Source organism: Callithrix jacchus, chromosome 1 (assembly GCF_049354715.1).
Source record: "Callithrix jacchus isolate 240 chromosome 1, calJac240_pri, whole genome shotgun sequence".
Taxonomy (NCBI): domain Eukaryota; kingdom Metazoa; phylum Chordata; class Mammalia; order Primates; family Cebidae; genus Callithrix; species Callithrix jacchus.
The window spans coordinates 118,505,575-118,521,716 of record NC_133502.1 but is presented as its reverse complement, the minus strand read 5'-3'; the positions used below and the strand labels follow the sequence as shown (position 1 = coordinate 118,521,716).

The window sequence follows — 16,142 nt, the reverse complement described above, 5'->3', positions numbered from 1 at the left end:
GTTTGTTTGGATGCCTTGGGGTTTTCTCCAAAGATTTATGAATTCATTTCCTCACACTCAGTGACAAACTGAATGTGCAATAGAGTTAATGCCCGTGGGAATTCTCTCAGTTAAAGAGTGTCAGTTTTCAGTGAACAAATGATTCAATCTTCTAATTGATGGGGGAATAATACTAGAGGGCTCCTTAGTGGGTTAACAGCAGGAGTGGACCCCTGTGGCCCACAATTGTTAGCTAACCTATTAATCCTTTCTCTTTTTACATCTTACATTCCCATTTCCTTACTCATGCTCCCTGGGATTACCACTCAGATAAACTACCGGAGCACACATCATTGATGTAATTTGCTCCAATTTGAAGAATGCTTTAATTTGAAGAAAGCAAAAATTAAAACAATGGAAAGACTCCCCTGCTCCTGCCATCCTCCCCAAAACATTGCTTATAAAGACTGCCTATAAAGAGTGATACTAAAATGTCTAAATAAGGTAGAAATGGGCTAGAAAAATAGTGAAAATCAATACCATGTGCGTTGGAAATCACGTAAACTTTAAAAAATGTAATCATCCTTATATTTTATTTACTTATTTTAATTTTTGTGAATACATAATAGGTGTATATATTTATGAGGTATGTATTTTGATATAGGCATACAATGTGAAATAATCAAATCAGGGAGAATGAGGTATCCCTCACCTCAAGCATTCATCATTTATTTATTATAAATATTCCATTTCTACTTCCTCAATCATTCTAAAATGTACAAATCATTGCTGACTGTAGTCACCCAATTGTGATATGAAATACTAGATCTTATTCATTCTAACAATATTTTCTACTTATTAACATTAACCATCCCACTTCTCACCCAACCCACTATTCTTTGCAGCCTCTGACATGATTATTTTATTCTCTATCTCCATGAGACCCATTATTTTAGTTTTCAGCTCCTACAAATAAGCGAGATAATGTGAAGTTTGTCATTCTGTGCCTGGCATATTTCAGTTAACATCATGTCCTCCAGTTCTATCCATGTTGTTGCAAATAACAAGATCCCATTCTTTCTTATGATTGAAGATGAAGAGCACTCAACTGCATATAGCCAACATATTTTCTTTACCCATTCAACTGTTGATAGACACTTAGATTTTGCCTCCATATCATGGGAGTATGGATATCTCTTCAATATACAGATTGCCCATTTTTTGGTCATGTAACTAGCAGTGGGATTAGTAGATCACATGGTGGCTCTATTTTTAGGTTTTTGAAGAACCTCCATACTGTTCCCCATGGTGGCTATACTAATTTGCATTGCCACCAACAGCGATGAGGGTTCCCTTTTCTCCACATCCTCACCAGCTTTCATTATTGCCTGTCATTTGGATAAAACTGATTTTAACTCTGTGAGATGGTATCTCATTGTAGTTTAGATTTGCCATTTCTTTGATGATCAGCAGTACTGAGCACTTTTTTATATACCTGTTTGCTAACTGTATGTGTTCTTTTGAGAAATGTCTATTCACATCCTTTCCCTATTTTCAAGACAGATTATTGAGATGTTGATCACCACCTGCAGAGGTCTGTCCTGCAGAACCTGACTTAGCAATGGATTAATAAATACACTCACACAGCAGTACAGTGAACTGACTGGGCTAGGGAGGTCATCAGCTGCTCTCAGAGGACGACTGCAGCTAACCAACCCTTACTCACTGTTTCCCCTAGCATTAATTCAGTATAGATTTAATAACAGAGGTTTGAAGTCAACACGCTTGTGGATATTTAACATGGTTACAAAAGTGGTTTTATGAATGATAAAAGCTTTTGGCTGAGTGGCCCATTAATTGTGCCGTTTGGATAAAAGTGATTTTAACTGTTAATGGATAATCCCCCTTTCACCTCCCCCTGAGAGGACCATCTGGTGCAAAGTTTACATGAGTAAACAGAGTAGAGACAAAGGAGAGACAGCATCCGGCCTTTTTTTTTTTTTTTTTTCTTTCAGAGACGGAGTTTACCCAGGCTGGATTGCAATGGCATGATCTCGGCTCACCGTGACGTCTGCCTCCTGGGTTCAGGCAATTCTCCTGCCTCAGCCTCCTGAGTAGCTGAGACCACAGCCTTGTGCCACCCCGCCCAGCTAATTTTTGTATTTTTAGTAGACACGGGGTTTCACCATGTTGGCCAGGATGGTCTCGATCTCTTGAACTCGTGACCCACCCGCCTCAGCCTTCCAAAGTGCTGGGATTACAGGCATGAGCCAATGCATCTGGCTGGTCTTTAGTTTTCTAATCCATAAAATGAGAAAAGGAGGGAGGGTGGGGGGAGGGGGAGAATCAGTAAAATTTATGAATGGATACTCTGCTTAATACCCAGGTGATTAAGCAATCTGTACAACAGGGCCCTGTGGCACTCATTTACCTATGTAACAAACCAGCACATCCTGCACATGTACCCCTGAATTTAAAATAAAAGTTAAGGACTGGGTGCAGTGGTTTACGCCGGTAATTTCAGCACTTTGGAAGCCAAGATGAGTGGATCACTTCAGGTCAGCAGTTCAAGATCAGCCTGGCCAACATGATGAGACACTGGCTCACCTAAAAATACACAAATAATTAGCGTGGTGTAGGGGTGTACATCTGTGATCCCAGCTACTCAGGAGGCTGAGACAGGAAAACCCCTTGAGCTCTGGAGGTGGAGGTTGCAGTGAGCCGGGATTGTGCCACTGCTCTCCAACCTGGGAGACAAACAGACTTTGTCTCAAAAATAAGTAAATAAATAAATGTTAAATAATAAAATGAAATAAAATTAGAAAAATATCTGTCCAAAAAATTACGGTTATACTTTATTTTATTTTTTTGAGATGGAGTCTTGCTGGGTCCCCAGGCTGGAGTGCAGTGGTGCGATCTTGGCTCACTGCAACCTCTACCTCCTGGGTTCAAGCTATTTTCCAGCCTCAGCCTCCTGAATAGCTGGGACTATAGGCATGCTCCACCATGCCCGGCTAATTTTGGTACTTTTAGTAGAGATAGGTTTTCACCATGTTGGCCAGGAAGGTCTCAAATCTCTTAATCTTGTCCCAAAGTGCTGGGATTACAGGCAAGAGCCACTTTCACGGCCCAGAATTATTGTTATCAGAAACATAAAAAATTCTCAAGGCGGGGCATGGTGGCCCACGCCTATAATTCGAGCACTTTGGGAGGCCGAGGCAGGTGAATCACAAGGTCAGGAATTTGAGACCAGCCTGGCCAAGATGTTGAAACCCATCTCTACTAAAAATACAAAAATTAGCTGGGCACAGTGGCACGAGCCTGTGGTCCCAGCTCCTCGGGAGGCTGAGGTTGCAGTGAGCCGAGATTGTGCCATTGCACTCCAGCCTGGCGACAGAGCAAGACTCCGTCTCAATTTTTTTAAAACAATAAATTAAAAAAAAAAAAAAAGGCCAGGTGCAGTGGCTCATGCCTGTAATCCTAGCACTTTGGGAGGCTGAGGCGGGCGGATCACGAGGTCAAGAGATCGAGACCATCCTGGCTAACATAGCGAAATACTGTCTCTACTAAAAATACAAAAAAATTAGCTGAGTGTGGTGGCACGCACCTGTAGTCCTAGCTACTTGGGAGGATGATGCAGGAGAATCCCTTTAATCTGGGAGGAGGAGGTTGCAGCAAGCTGAGATCCCACCACTACACTCCAGCCTGGATGACAGAGCAAGACTCCATCTCAAAAAATATAGACATGTTAAAATTAAAATTAAAAATTAAAAAAACAATTCAAAGGTTGGGTGTGGTGGCTCACGCCTGTAATCCTAGCACTCTGGGAGGTCGTGGTGGGTGGATCACCTGAAGTCAGGAGTTCAAGACCAGCCTGGCCATCGTGGAGAAACCCCATCTTTAAAAAATAATAATAAAAATAAATAAAAAAAAATTCAAAAACCCAGCTGGGTATGGTGGTTCATGCCTGTGATTCCAGTGTTTCAATGGAACAGAGTAAGGAGGATCACTTGAGCCCAGGAGCTATGATTGCTCCACTGTAGCCTGAGTGACAGACCAAAATCTTGTCTCAAAAAAACAAAAAACCGCCGGGCACAGTGGCTCATGCTTGTAATCCCAGCACTTTGGGCAGCTGAGGCCAGTAGATCATGAGGTCAAGAAATTGAGCATCCTGCTCAACATGCTAAAACCCCATCTCTACTAAAAATCCAAAAAATTAGCTGGGCATAGTGGCACGTGCCTGTAATCCCAGTTGCTCAGGAGGCTGAGGCAGGAGAATTGCCTGAACCCAGGAGGCTGAGGGTGTGGCGAGCCGAGATCACACCATTGCACTCCAGCCTGGGTAAACAAGAGCGAAACTCTGTCTCCAAAAAAAAAAAAAAAAAAAAGGTGGTCGCGGTGGCTCACGCCTGTAATCCCAGCACTTTGGGAGGGCAAGGCAGGTGTATCACTAGGTTAAGAGATCTACACCATCCTGGTCAATATGGTGAAACCCAGTCTCTACTAAAAATACAAAGAATTAGCTGGGCATAGTGATGAGTGCCTGTACTCCCAGCTGCTCAGGAGGCTGAGGCAGGAGAATTGCCTGGACCCAGGGGGCGGGGGTTGCCATGAAACGAGATCGCACCATTGCACTCCAGCCTGGGTAAACAAGAGCGATTCCGTCAACAGGGCACACACAGACCTTTGCCCTACCTGGCTGGTGCCCTATGTTCATTGTACTTCTGAGGTCGCCGGAATGTAAATGTTCATTTCCCTATCTTAAATGAGTAGAATAACAACCAGAATAGTACTTTGAATTCTAAAAGCTCTTGGATCAATAAGATTCTGTCTTTCCAAGGTTTGCATCAAATATCATTGTGACCTATACTATCTTTTTTAATATTAAGCAAAGCTTAATCAAATTTTAGGTTTAAAATACAAGAGTCATTCAAAAGATATATTGTTAGGTAGAATAAAATGCAGAATAGTATGTTGTTTCATTTGGAGGGGAGGAAAAGAAAAGAGAAAATGCTTAATATAATAATTTTTATTTTTATTACTTCATGTAAGAACTTCTCTATAACCACTGATTTTCTAACTTGCTTTCGGAGCAATGTAGAATTTTAGTCATCGCTTCACCGTTAATTTCTTGTTATTAATTCATTGCCATTTTCCCAGCTGAAAGAGAAAACTTCCTTTTAATTTTTTAACTCATTTTGAAACAATTTTAACTTACAAAAGTTACAAAAATAGTAGAGATGTCCATACACCCTTTATTGTGTTTTCCCAAATGTTAATGTCTCACTATCACTCCAATGATCAAAAGCAGGAAATGAACATCAATACGCTACCATTCACGAAACCAGAGACCTTATTCACATTTTGCCAGTTCTTCCTCTGAAGACCTATTCTGGGCTAAGATCTAATCCAGGATCCCACATTGCATTCAGTTGTCAATAGGAGTGAACTTAGCATGTTTAAGAAGCTGGAATATTAGGGCGGATGGAGTATAGTGAGCAAGGAGCACAGAGACACAACACAAAGTTGGACAGAACCAGATTGTGTAGGTAAGAATAAAAAGTACAGATTTTTCCTGAGACCAGTGAGGAGCCATTGCCGGACCTCAAATAGGAGCACCACTGCTGCTGGCAGTACCGCTTGGGACAGGCCCCATCCCAGCCCCCAGCAATGGGCAGCACGCCCCAGGAAAGGGCCCCCCAACCCTCTCCCCTACGCAGGCTGTGGCGCCTCAAATAACCTCCCACCACCAGCCCCCGAAACACCAGCAGTGACACCCTGGATAGTGCCCACTGCCATGGGGCAGGTCACTGCCAAGTCGTCCCCCATGCCTAAGGCTGTGTGGGCCAAGATGGTGAACCCATCCCGCCATCTTATCTTTCTGCTGCGCTGTAGTCTCCGTCAGTGCCAACAACGGCAACAGCGAGGCGAGAGGAGCCCATATGGCAGACTCTAGCCTCCAGCATGGGCGGTGGCCGGCTACTCCCATTTCTCCTCGAAGCCAGCTCGGAGCAGGTGGGCCCGTGTCTGAAATGGCGAGCACCCGCTTGCCATCCTTTATAGACTGGGTTCCTACACTACATGTTCGGATTGGATGAGAGCAAACTTCAAGATCTACTCTAATTGGGCTTTATTTCTATGGTCTGATTGGCTAACCTAAAACTTGTTCTCATCCAACTCGAAGCTATTCTAGCCAGGCTGAGCTGCGGCCCCTTTAAGAGGGTGTGGTGCTTCCGCCTTGAGGCGAGGGCCTGTCAGCGTGTGTGCCCCTACGGAAGCCCGCCCTGCCTGGCCAGAGAGAAGTCAGTGTAGGCGGCGGCTCCCCGGGCTCAGCCCTCCAGAAGTCGGCGGCGGCCCTTGAGAAGTCGGCGGTGGCGCGATGGCGATGGCGGCGACCCTTGAGAAGTCGTCGTCGGCGGCGGCGGCGGCGGCGGCCCGGCCAGAGGGAAGTCAGTGTAGGCGGCTGCCCGGCCCAGCCACAGAGAGGTCAGCGGCTGCGATGGCGGCCCCAGCCCGGCCGGAGGGAAGTCTGTGTAGGCGGCGGCGCGGTCAGAGCGAGTTTATTTGGAGAAGCCGTGGTGGCTTCAACGTGATGGTGGAGGATGAGACAGGTCTCTGTGTTAAACGGCAGGGACTTGTACCCCACGGGGAATCCTCCAGACTTCCCTGCTCCTTCTCCGTGGCTCCCTGCTTTGTCTGGGATGGGTTGGTGGCAGTATGGGGTGCAGCACTGTCAGCGGCGAGGGATGGGTTCCAGGTGCTGTCAGGTGTTACGTTGCCCCCAGTGGCGGGTGTGAGATCCACGACATCATTGCCTGTGTCTGGGAGCTGGTTGGGGGCACTATCCAAGGCTGCATCACCCACATAGGGAGTGGGTTGGGGGCACTGTCTGGGGCTGCAATGCTGGCGATGGAGGATGGTTTAGGGGGTGCTAGACTGCTGTTGGGGGGGAGGGGTGGTGTTAAAGGCGACATGGGGACTACACTGAGACAGAGGTTGGGGGGCTTGTCGGGAGAGCTACACAGGGTTGGACTGCCTGTGGAGTGGGGTAGAGGGTTGGTGGGGGCACTCTTGGGGCCGGATACACAGCCTGAGTGGTGGGGAGGGGGCCGGTGGGTCAGGTGCTCTCAGGGATCTGCGCTGCCTGGTAAAGAGCGGGTGAGTGTGCTATTCTGGGCCGCGTGGGTTGTGGCAGGGGCAGGTTGGGTGCGCTATCAGGGGCTACCCGAGCTAGCCATGGGGGTACTTCCCAAGGTGGAGAGGGAGTTTGGAGTGCTATCGGTGGTTGCACTGCCCAAGGCAGGGAGTTGGTTGGGGGCGCTATCCAGGGCTGCACTGTTCCTGACGGGAAGTGAGTTAGGGCACTCACTATTCAGGGTTGCAGCGCCCGCAGTGAGGGGTGGTTTGGGTGCCATATGGGGGCACCACTGCCTGTGGTGGGGATCTGCTTGGGGACACTATCTGTGGCTACACTGCCGACCCTAGGGAGCCTGTTGGGGTGCTATCCCGGGCTGTGCTGCCCATGGTAGGGGGGTGGTTTGCGGGTGCCATCGAGTGCTGCAGTGTCTAAGCAGGGGCAGGTTAGGGGCTGCCATGACGTGCTACACTGCCAGGGGTGGGGGATGGGGTGTTGGCGCTATCCTGGGGCTACACTGCCTGTGGCAGCGGGTTAGGGGCTCTGTCGGAAGCTGCACTGCCGGTGGCAGATGATGGAGGTTTCAGTGACAGCGGTGGTCTCTTGAGAGAGGAGTGGTCCTCCTCTCCCCGGACTCTAAACTCTAAAGGGCCATCTGCTGCTGTGTGGCGGGCACACATTTCTGTAGCAGACACCATGGGGTGACAGGGCCCTGTGGGTGGAGGTCTCAGGAATGGGAACCAGCACATGGGTGGGGAGGGCCGGCTAGGGCTGAGTTTCTGCTGCTCCTGCTTCCCGAGCACAGCCTGGGTGGTCCCAGTGGTTCCTATGGAGCGAAGCCCAGGCACCATGTTGTCTCCAGTCTCTACTCCCTAGCCAGTTTGGGCCAAAAAGAGATGCTGTGGCCTTTGGAGGGTGGGTGTAAGTGCCTTCACTGAAACTGGCCCATGCCACCCAGTGGCCAGCATGACAAGGTGGGGGTCTAATGCTGCCATTCTCTTGTGTCCCATTCTAGGCTTTTCTGGCTTTGCCTGCCCAGCTGCTCCATGCCACCAGAAGGAAGAGCTATCTGCTGCATGCTGGAGGCTGGACCCTGTGGCACCACGGCTCGCCTCGCTGCAGTGGGTGGCAGCAACGGAGACTGCAGAGTGCTGGAGAGGTAGGAGTGTGGCTGGCTGCCACCAGGGCAGGGACGGGTGCAGAGGTGGCCAGGTGGCAGCCTCTGAGGCGGCCTTGGTCCCTGGGTCACCCCCTGCTGTTATGGCAGGCAGTGCTGGGGTTGCCACTGCTTCTGATGCGCCATGCGCAGGTGGCAGCTACAGTTGAGCCGTAGGGTGGCAGTGCTGGTTTCCGTTTTTCTGTTCCTTTTTGTCCCTGGTCCAGGGCGCTGGTTGCAGGCACTGGTTACCCTACAGCCACTGGGATAGGACTGGGCGCCAGTTCCAGTCCTCCTCCTGCTGCGGGGCCTGATTTAGGCGCCGCAGCAGGGTCTGGCCCTTAGGTCCGCGTTGCTAGAGGAAGCGGGCAGGATCAGGGGTTGCCACCACACTGCCGAATGCCATCTCTAAGTGGCAGCTGCAGCAGAATGCACGGGAGGCTGCAGGGCTAGTCTCAGACAGCCTGGGAGTCGCCCCCCACCACCCTAAGATCCGTGCTTCCTTGGTCCAAGCCCAGAGTGTGGGGTCGCGGGCTCTGGGCCCACTGCAGCACCCAGGATGAGTCTGAGCGCCGGTTTCCATCACCCTGTAGCTGCGCCGCCAACCACCTAAATTAGGCACCATGGTGACATCTGGCCCTGGGATTCCTGCTGCTGGTAGGGGAGGACAGGGCCAGGGGTTGCCACTGATACTGACTTGCACCATTTCCAGGTTGCAGCTGTGGCTGAGCCCATGGCAGATTCTTGCGGGGCTGCTCCCCGAGGGTGTGGGGGTCGGGGAGTGTACTGCCATCCCACCCTAGTGTCCACTTTTCCTTAGGCCTGGCCCAGAGCACAGGTTTGCAGGCGCTGGGCACTGTGCAGCCACAGAGTTGTGACTGAGCGCCTCCTGCCCTCCTGCACCTGCTGGCTGACTGTGGCAGTATCTGGTCCTGGGTTCCATGCTACTGGGGTCAATGTCCAGGGATGCCACCGCTGTTGCCCCATGCCATTTGCAGGTTGCTGTGGCAGCTGATCCCAGAGCAGAGGCTGTCTGAGATGGTCCCAGATAGCCTGAAGGTTGCCTAGTGCACCAGCCGAAGGGTCCGTTCTTTCTTGGCTCACACCCAGAGTGAAGATTGCAGGCTCTGGTCGCTGTACCACTGGCATGGGGAGACAAGTGGTGGGGGGGGCTCCCTTACCTGCTCCACACAAAGCCCGGGTTGTCGGGAGTCAGCTCTCTCTCCAGCATGCCCCAGTCTCATCCTTGGTCAGCCCAGAGCACAGAGGCCCCCTCAGTCCTGGCTCCATATCTTGTGCCAGGCAGGCACAGAGGCACAGAGCCTCAGCAGCTTTGTCTGTGGCTGGGCTAAACTGGTGCCCGCCTCATCTTGACCATCTGCTCAAGTGGGCACAGCCCCCCAGCATTGCTTCCCAGGCAGCACATCTGTTGCCCATGGGGCACTTACTGCTTGGCCTCCCAAAGTGCTGGGATTACAGGCGTGAGCCTCTGCGCCCAGCCTGTGGGAACTGTTTTAAATGTCGGCTTAGAAGAGGAAACATTGAAAAGTGGCGGGGAAACAGCATTTCCTGACTGCACACCCCACACCAGGCATGTATCAAAAGCTCCGCTAGGAAAACATTCAGAGAGGTCTGGTAACTTGCCTCAGGTCACACAGCAAGTGAGAGGCAGAGTGGTAGGCAAACCCAGGCCTGCTGGGCTAGTTTCTCCCCCTGTCACGTGGCCCTGGGCCACCTCTCAGGCACAGCAGAAACCCACCCAGGAAGACAAACCTCGAGGGCTGACAAGTTTGGAAAGTTGGGAAATCTCTCGTGCAAGGCTGAGACCTTTGAGCCCCTGGGGGAGTGGACTGGGGGAACTGGGCCATGCCTTGAACACCAGGCTGATGACATTTACCAGCTGCTGCCTAACGAAACCCACCCCAGGGCCTTTGCCCCAGCTGCCTCCTCACCGCACCCACCCCAGGGCCTTTGCCTCTGCTGCCTCCTCACTGCACCCACCCCAGGGCCTTTGCCCCTGCTCCCTCTTCACCACACCCACCCCAGGGCTTTTGCCCCTGCTCCCTCTTCACCACACCCACCCCAGGACCTTTGCCCCTGCTGCTTCCTCACCACACTCATCCCAGTCAAATGGTATTTCTGGTTCTAGATCCTTGATGAATTGTCACACTGTCTTCCATAATGGTTGAACTAAAGTAATATTTTTCTTAAGCTGCTCATTGGTGATATGTACTCTCAAAGCAAAAACAGCCAAGTATGTTATTTTCACAGATGTCGGACTACGCAAGTGTGTTTTCAAAATCTCTGGTTAACTTGGGTTTCTAACCCTTTCCCTCAACTATGTAGATGGTATTCTAGTGTTTCTCTGAATTTTCTATCACAGAGGAAAAGCCAGGGTCAGCCTGATTTTCATTCATTTCTAAGTGCTTTTCTCAGATCCCAGAATGGTTTAAAGTTTTCCAGCATTTCAATACATATTCTGCCAGGATATGTCTATGTGAGGATTTCTTTTTATAGAACATGATTTTTTTTTAAAAGTCAAGAAAAAATGTACTCTTTGTTGTTGTTTTTTTCATTAGTTTGTTGTTCTACTCTATTCTGAAAATTTTATTGTATTAATCTTGGAGTTTTAAAATTGGGTTTCACACTCTCGTCGTCATCACTTTCATTCTGTTATCCTTTTCCTCTACATTCTTGGAGGACTTCTCCAGTGTATTCTTAATATCACTGATTTGATTTTCTTTTCTTTGTGGTATCAGTCTCGCTGATAAATACCTTCATGTGGATATTTAAATGCTTTTTGATTCCTTCCAAATATTTTTTTTTTTTAATTGTACTTTAGCTTCTGGGTTACATTTGCAGATCATGCAGGATTGTTGCATAGGTACACACATGGGGATGTGGTTCGCTGCCTCCATCCCACCCCCTTCACCCACATCTGGCATTTCTCCCCATGTTATCCCTCCCCAACCTCCCCTTCGTCCCCTGCTGTCCCTCCCTTGGCCCCTGCAACAGACCCCAGTGTGTGATGTTCCCCTCCCTGTGTCCATGTGTTCTCACTGTTCACCACCTGCCTATGAGTGAGAACATGTGGTGTTTGATTTTCTGTTCTTGTGCCAGTTTGCTGAGAATGCTGGTTTCCAGATTAATCCATGTCCCTACAAATGACATGAACTCATCATTTCTTATGGCTGCATAGTATTCCATGGTGTATATGTGCCACATTTTCCTTGTCCAGTCTATTGTCAATGGGCATTTGGTTTGGTTCCAGGTATTTGCTATTTTAAACAGTGCTGTTATGAACATATGTGTGCACATGTCCTTATAATAGAATGATTTATAATCCTCTGCGTATATTACTCGGTAATGGGATTGCTGGGTCAAATGGAATTTCAATTTCTAGATCCTTGAGGAAGCACCACACTGTCTTCCACAATGGTTGACCTAGTTTACCCTCCCACCAGCAGTGTTAAAGTGTTCCATTCTCCGTATCCTCTCCAACATCTGTTGTCTCCAGATTTTTTAATGATCGCCATTCTGACTGGCGTGAGATGATATCTCAATGTGGTTTTGATTTGCATTTCTTTAATAATCAGTGATGATGAGCATTTTTTCATATGTTTGTTGGCCTTGTATATGCCTTCTTTTGAAAAGTGTCTGTCCATATCTTTCTCCCACTTTTGGATGGGTTTGTTTGCTTTTTACTTGTACATCTGTTTCAGTTCTTTGTAGATTCTGGATATTAGCCCTTTGTCAGATGGGTAGATTGCAAAATTTTTTCCCATTCTGTTGGTTGCTGGTTCACTCTGTTGATTGTTTCTTTAGCTGTACAGAAGCTCTGGAGTTTAATTAGGTCCCAGTTGTCTATTTTGGCTTTTGTTGCCAACGATTTTTGTGTTTTAGTCATGAAGTCCTTGCCTATGTTACATGTATTCCTTTTCATCTCCTCCTATTTCATTTTTTTTCATTTTTTTTTTTTTTTTTTTTTTTCGTGAGACAGAGCCTTGCTCTGTTGCCTAGGCTGGCGTGCAGTAGCACCATCTCAGCTCACTGCAACCTTTGCCTCCTGGATTCAAGCAATTTTCTGTCTTTGCTTCCTGAGTAGCTGGAATTACAGGTGCCCACCACTGCTCCTAGCTAATTTTTTGTATTTGGGAAGTAATTGGGTCATGAGAGCATGAATCTACATCACAGGGCTGTTTCCTAAATGCCGGGGCCAGTTTAATTGTCACAAGCTCTCATTTTGCGGAGGAAGAATTCCCACCTGAAGGCCCCGCCACCAGGATGTGGAAAAGCTGAAACCTGAGCTCAGGTCATACCAACTAAATCCAGGTTCCCATCACCCCATGACACAGCCTTCAAGCCCCTTCCCCCTCGAATGATGACATAGCAGTGGGCTTGGCCATGAACTGCCTGACCCTGGCCGGCAGTGAACCGAGGAGACCACCCAGCTGGAAGCTAGGGAGGAGGCAAAGAGGAGACCCCTCAGCAGGGTCTGTTTCTCCTGCCTGGGCTTGTCATGCACCCAGGGCCAATGTGGTCCTAGGGGGTATCCAGAACCCTCCCTTACTCTTCCAGGTGTCCCCAGAGCTTCAGAAAAGTCCATGCTTAAAGAAAGATTCAATGGAAACATTTTCAAAAAAGAGGATACATACATACATACATACATACAGAAGCAGGAGTGTACCAGCCTGGGCAAGACCCCACCTCTACCAAAAAAAAATTAGCCAGGCATGGGGATGCATGCCTGTTGTCCCAGCTACTCAGGAGGCTGAGTCAGGAGGATCGCTTGAGCCTAGGAGTTCAAGGCTGCAGTGATCTGTGATTGTGCCGTTGCACTCCAGCCTGGGTGACAGAGCAAGATTGTGCCTCTAAAAATAAAAAAATTTTTAAAGGAAATATGACTGTGTGTCTGTGTGTCAGAGTGTGCAAATTTGACAGGTGTGTGTGTATGAGAGAGAAAAGACCACACACACACACGCACACGTGATGGAAAGAATGAGGACAGTTAAAGGAAGGAGAGACACACACATACCCTCAGCCAGAGTGACACTGAGAGGCCTGGCCCACTGGCTGGTGGGGCTCAGTTGTTTGAAGTGGCTTGGGTTGAACCAAATAAATATCACAGCTCTAGAACTGGCACACCCGGTACCCCATTGAATTTTCATTTTTTTTTTTTTAACAAAAACAGGGTCTCACTGTTTCTCAGCCTAGTCTTGAATTCCTGGGCTCAAGTGATCTAATTGCCTTGGCCTCCCAAAGTGCTGGGATTACAGGCATGAGCCACCAAGTTTCACCTACTGAATTTTCAGAAAAGCGCCATGAAGTCGCTCTTCTAATCCATGTTACATCTGGTGGGGCTAAGGCTCGGGAGGGGAAGCCTGCTGCTCAGGGTTACTTGTGACACTTGATGAGTCACCTGTGAGCCAATTCATTCCAAGCCCAAGCCCTTCTTCCATGCATCGGCATGTCCAGGTCCCTCAGCAGCAAGGACACAATGTGGGGCCCCCTCAACTGGGGGGTCTCTTCAGGTTTCTTCACGCCCCACAAGTGGCATGTTCATACATTGGCTCTTTCCTTTGTGTGCATTCATTCATTCATTCATTCATTTTTTGGTGTGTCTATTTATTCATTCCTTTGTGTGTGCATTCATTCACTCATTTCTTGGTTTGGGCATTCATTCACTCATTCCTTTGTATGTGCAGTCATTTATTGCCCTCTCCCTCCCTCCCTTCCTTCCTTCTTTCCTGCCTCCCTCCTTCCCTCGGGTGCCTTCTTTTCTCCCTCCTTCCCTCCCTCCCTCCCTCCCTCCCTCCCTCCCTCCCTCCCTCCCTCCCTTTCTTCCTCACACATTTTTGACCCCTCAGGGCTATGCTCGTTCCATGTGCTTATTGGCTTCCATCTAGGTCATACTGGGTAAGAACAGGGAGGATGCTTCTGGGCCATTGGCTGGGACCTAGTCTAAGGCAGTGAGCTGTAAGTGGGAAAGGACCACCATGCAAGAGCTCAGCAGGACATGGAGGCCTGACAAGGCTGGGGGGTAGGAGAAACACATCCTGGGTGCCTTCTCCAGCCTCCTCTCCCTCCTCTCCCCACCCCTACTCATTCACTCAACAACTATCAGGGGCTGCTCGGGGCCTGGCCCCACCTGCCCTCCTCCAGCTCACAGGGCCAGGGTGCCCAGAGAGAATTACAAGACCAGTCTGGGTGCGGTGGTTCATGCCTATAATCCCAGTAACTTGGGAGGCCATGGCAGGTGAATCAGTTGAGGTCAGGAGTTTGAGACCAACCTGGCCAACATGGTAAAAACCCGTCTCTATTAAAAATACCAAAAATTAGCTTGGCCCACGTGGTGGTGCATACGTGTATCCCAGCTACTAGGGAGGCTGAGGCAGGAGAATGACTTGAACCTTGGAGTTGGAGATTGCAGTGAGCTGAGATCATGCCACCACATTCCAGCCTGAGTGAAAGAGCAAGACTCCAACTTAAAAATAAAAGAGAGGCTGGGCTAGGTGACTCACGCCTGTAATCCCAGCACTTTGGGAGGCTGAGGCAGGCAGATCACGAGGTGAGCTGCATGAGTCTTTGCATGAGTTTTCTGTTTTATGATTCTGTGTAAAGTCTCTGAGGCCTTTGTCAGGTGTGAGGCCTCTGTGTGAGAACCAAGAAAGGTCTCTGAAATTTGCAGGAGGCCTCTGTGGGACTGAATGAAGTCTGTCAGTGTGGTCTCTGTGGGGTTCTCTGAAGGGGTCTGTGTGAGGACTCTGGGAATCTCAGTGCTGTGTCTCTGTGGGGCACTATGAGGTCTCTGTGGGCTCTCTGGAGGCCGCAGTGTGTCTCTCTCTGTGGCAGTGAGCGGTCCTGGTGGGCTCTCTGTACGAGATGTCTCTGTGAGGTTTCTGTGGGAGGTCTCTGTGGTCTCCACTGCTGGCCTCGCTGCACCCCATGGGAGACTGAGTAGTGGAGGGATAAGGGCTTGCTTGCGCCTTCCTATGTTCTTGTTGGTCGGCCAGTGTTTCCTGTGGTGCTTCTCCTGGCCTGAGCCATGGGGTCCACACATCCAGCTCCTCCATGTCCCAGAACTCGCCTATCGGTTTCCTGAGGGAACCCAGCAGCAGCCAGGCATGGCCCATCCTCAGCAGTCAGGGTCCCAGCTCTGTGACTCTCTCCTGAGCTCCCCAAGGGGACCGGAGCTGATCTCTGCTCCAGGTCCCAGCCCCTCCTGCTGGTCCTGGCTCTGCTGTCACTGCTGGGTCCACCTTGGAGGCTGCCTCAGTCATCTGGGCCCCAGACAGACCTGGCCCTAGGACAGGCCACATGCTGGGGACTGTTGCTTACTGCCCCCCTTTACCCCAAGTGCCAACCAGTTCCACATGCTGGGGGCAGGGCCATTTCCATTTTCATCTAAATCAGTGGCACTGCCTGGCACGGTTCTCTCCACCATGGGAACGAGGCCCCCAGAACTGGGCCTCCTGCGCGCCTGTATGTGCGCAAGGTACGGAAACTGCCTCTAGAGACCTCACACTCCTCTCCCTGATTTGTGGGGACCTCCTGCTTTCCCATACAGAGAGGGCCCAGAGAGGAGGAAGCGGTGCTGAAAGCAGAGGGAGATAGAGTAGGGATGGCTCCTGCCGTGCGCACCCCCTGCCCATTCTGGACAGGTCACTTCCAGCTGCCTTGTGTGTTCAAATCCTGCCTGCCTGCCTGCCTCTTCCCCTACTGGTCTGTGGGGCAAGAAAGGACCTCAGGAGCCGGGGGAGATTTGCTATGTGACCTCAGCTCAGCTGCTGGGGTCCTTCTAAGTCACCACCTCTCCCCTGGGGGCAGTCCTGGGGCTACCTGTATGTTAAAGGTCACCAGACTCCCAAGTCA

At 49.8% G+C, this 16,142-nt stretch overlaps 1 long non-coding RNA gene across 1 annotated transcript in view; it reads left to right on the top strand.

Annotated features, from left to right (window-relative positions):
• Positions 1-6,273: 6,273 nt before the first annotated feature.
• Positions 6,274-16,142, top strand: part of LOC144579320 (uncharacterized) — a 29,640-nt gene continuing 19,771 nt past the window's right edge. Inside the window, exons 1-2 of the long non-coding RNA XR_013526663.1 lie at positions 6,274-6,465; positions 8,130-8,273. This is a non-coding gene — a long non-coding RNA (uncharacterized LOC144579320). The remainder of the gene's footprint in view (positions 6,466-8,129; positions 8,274-16,142) is intronic.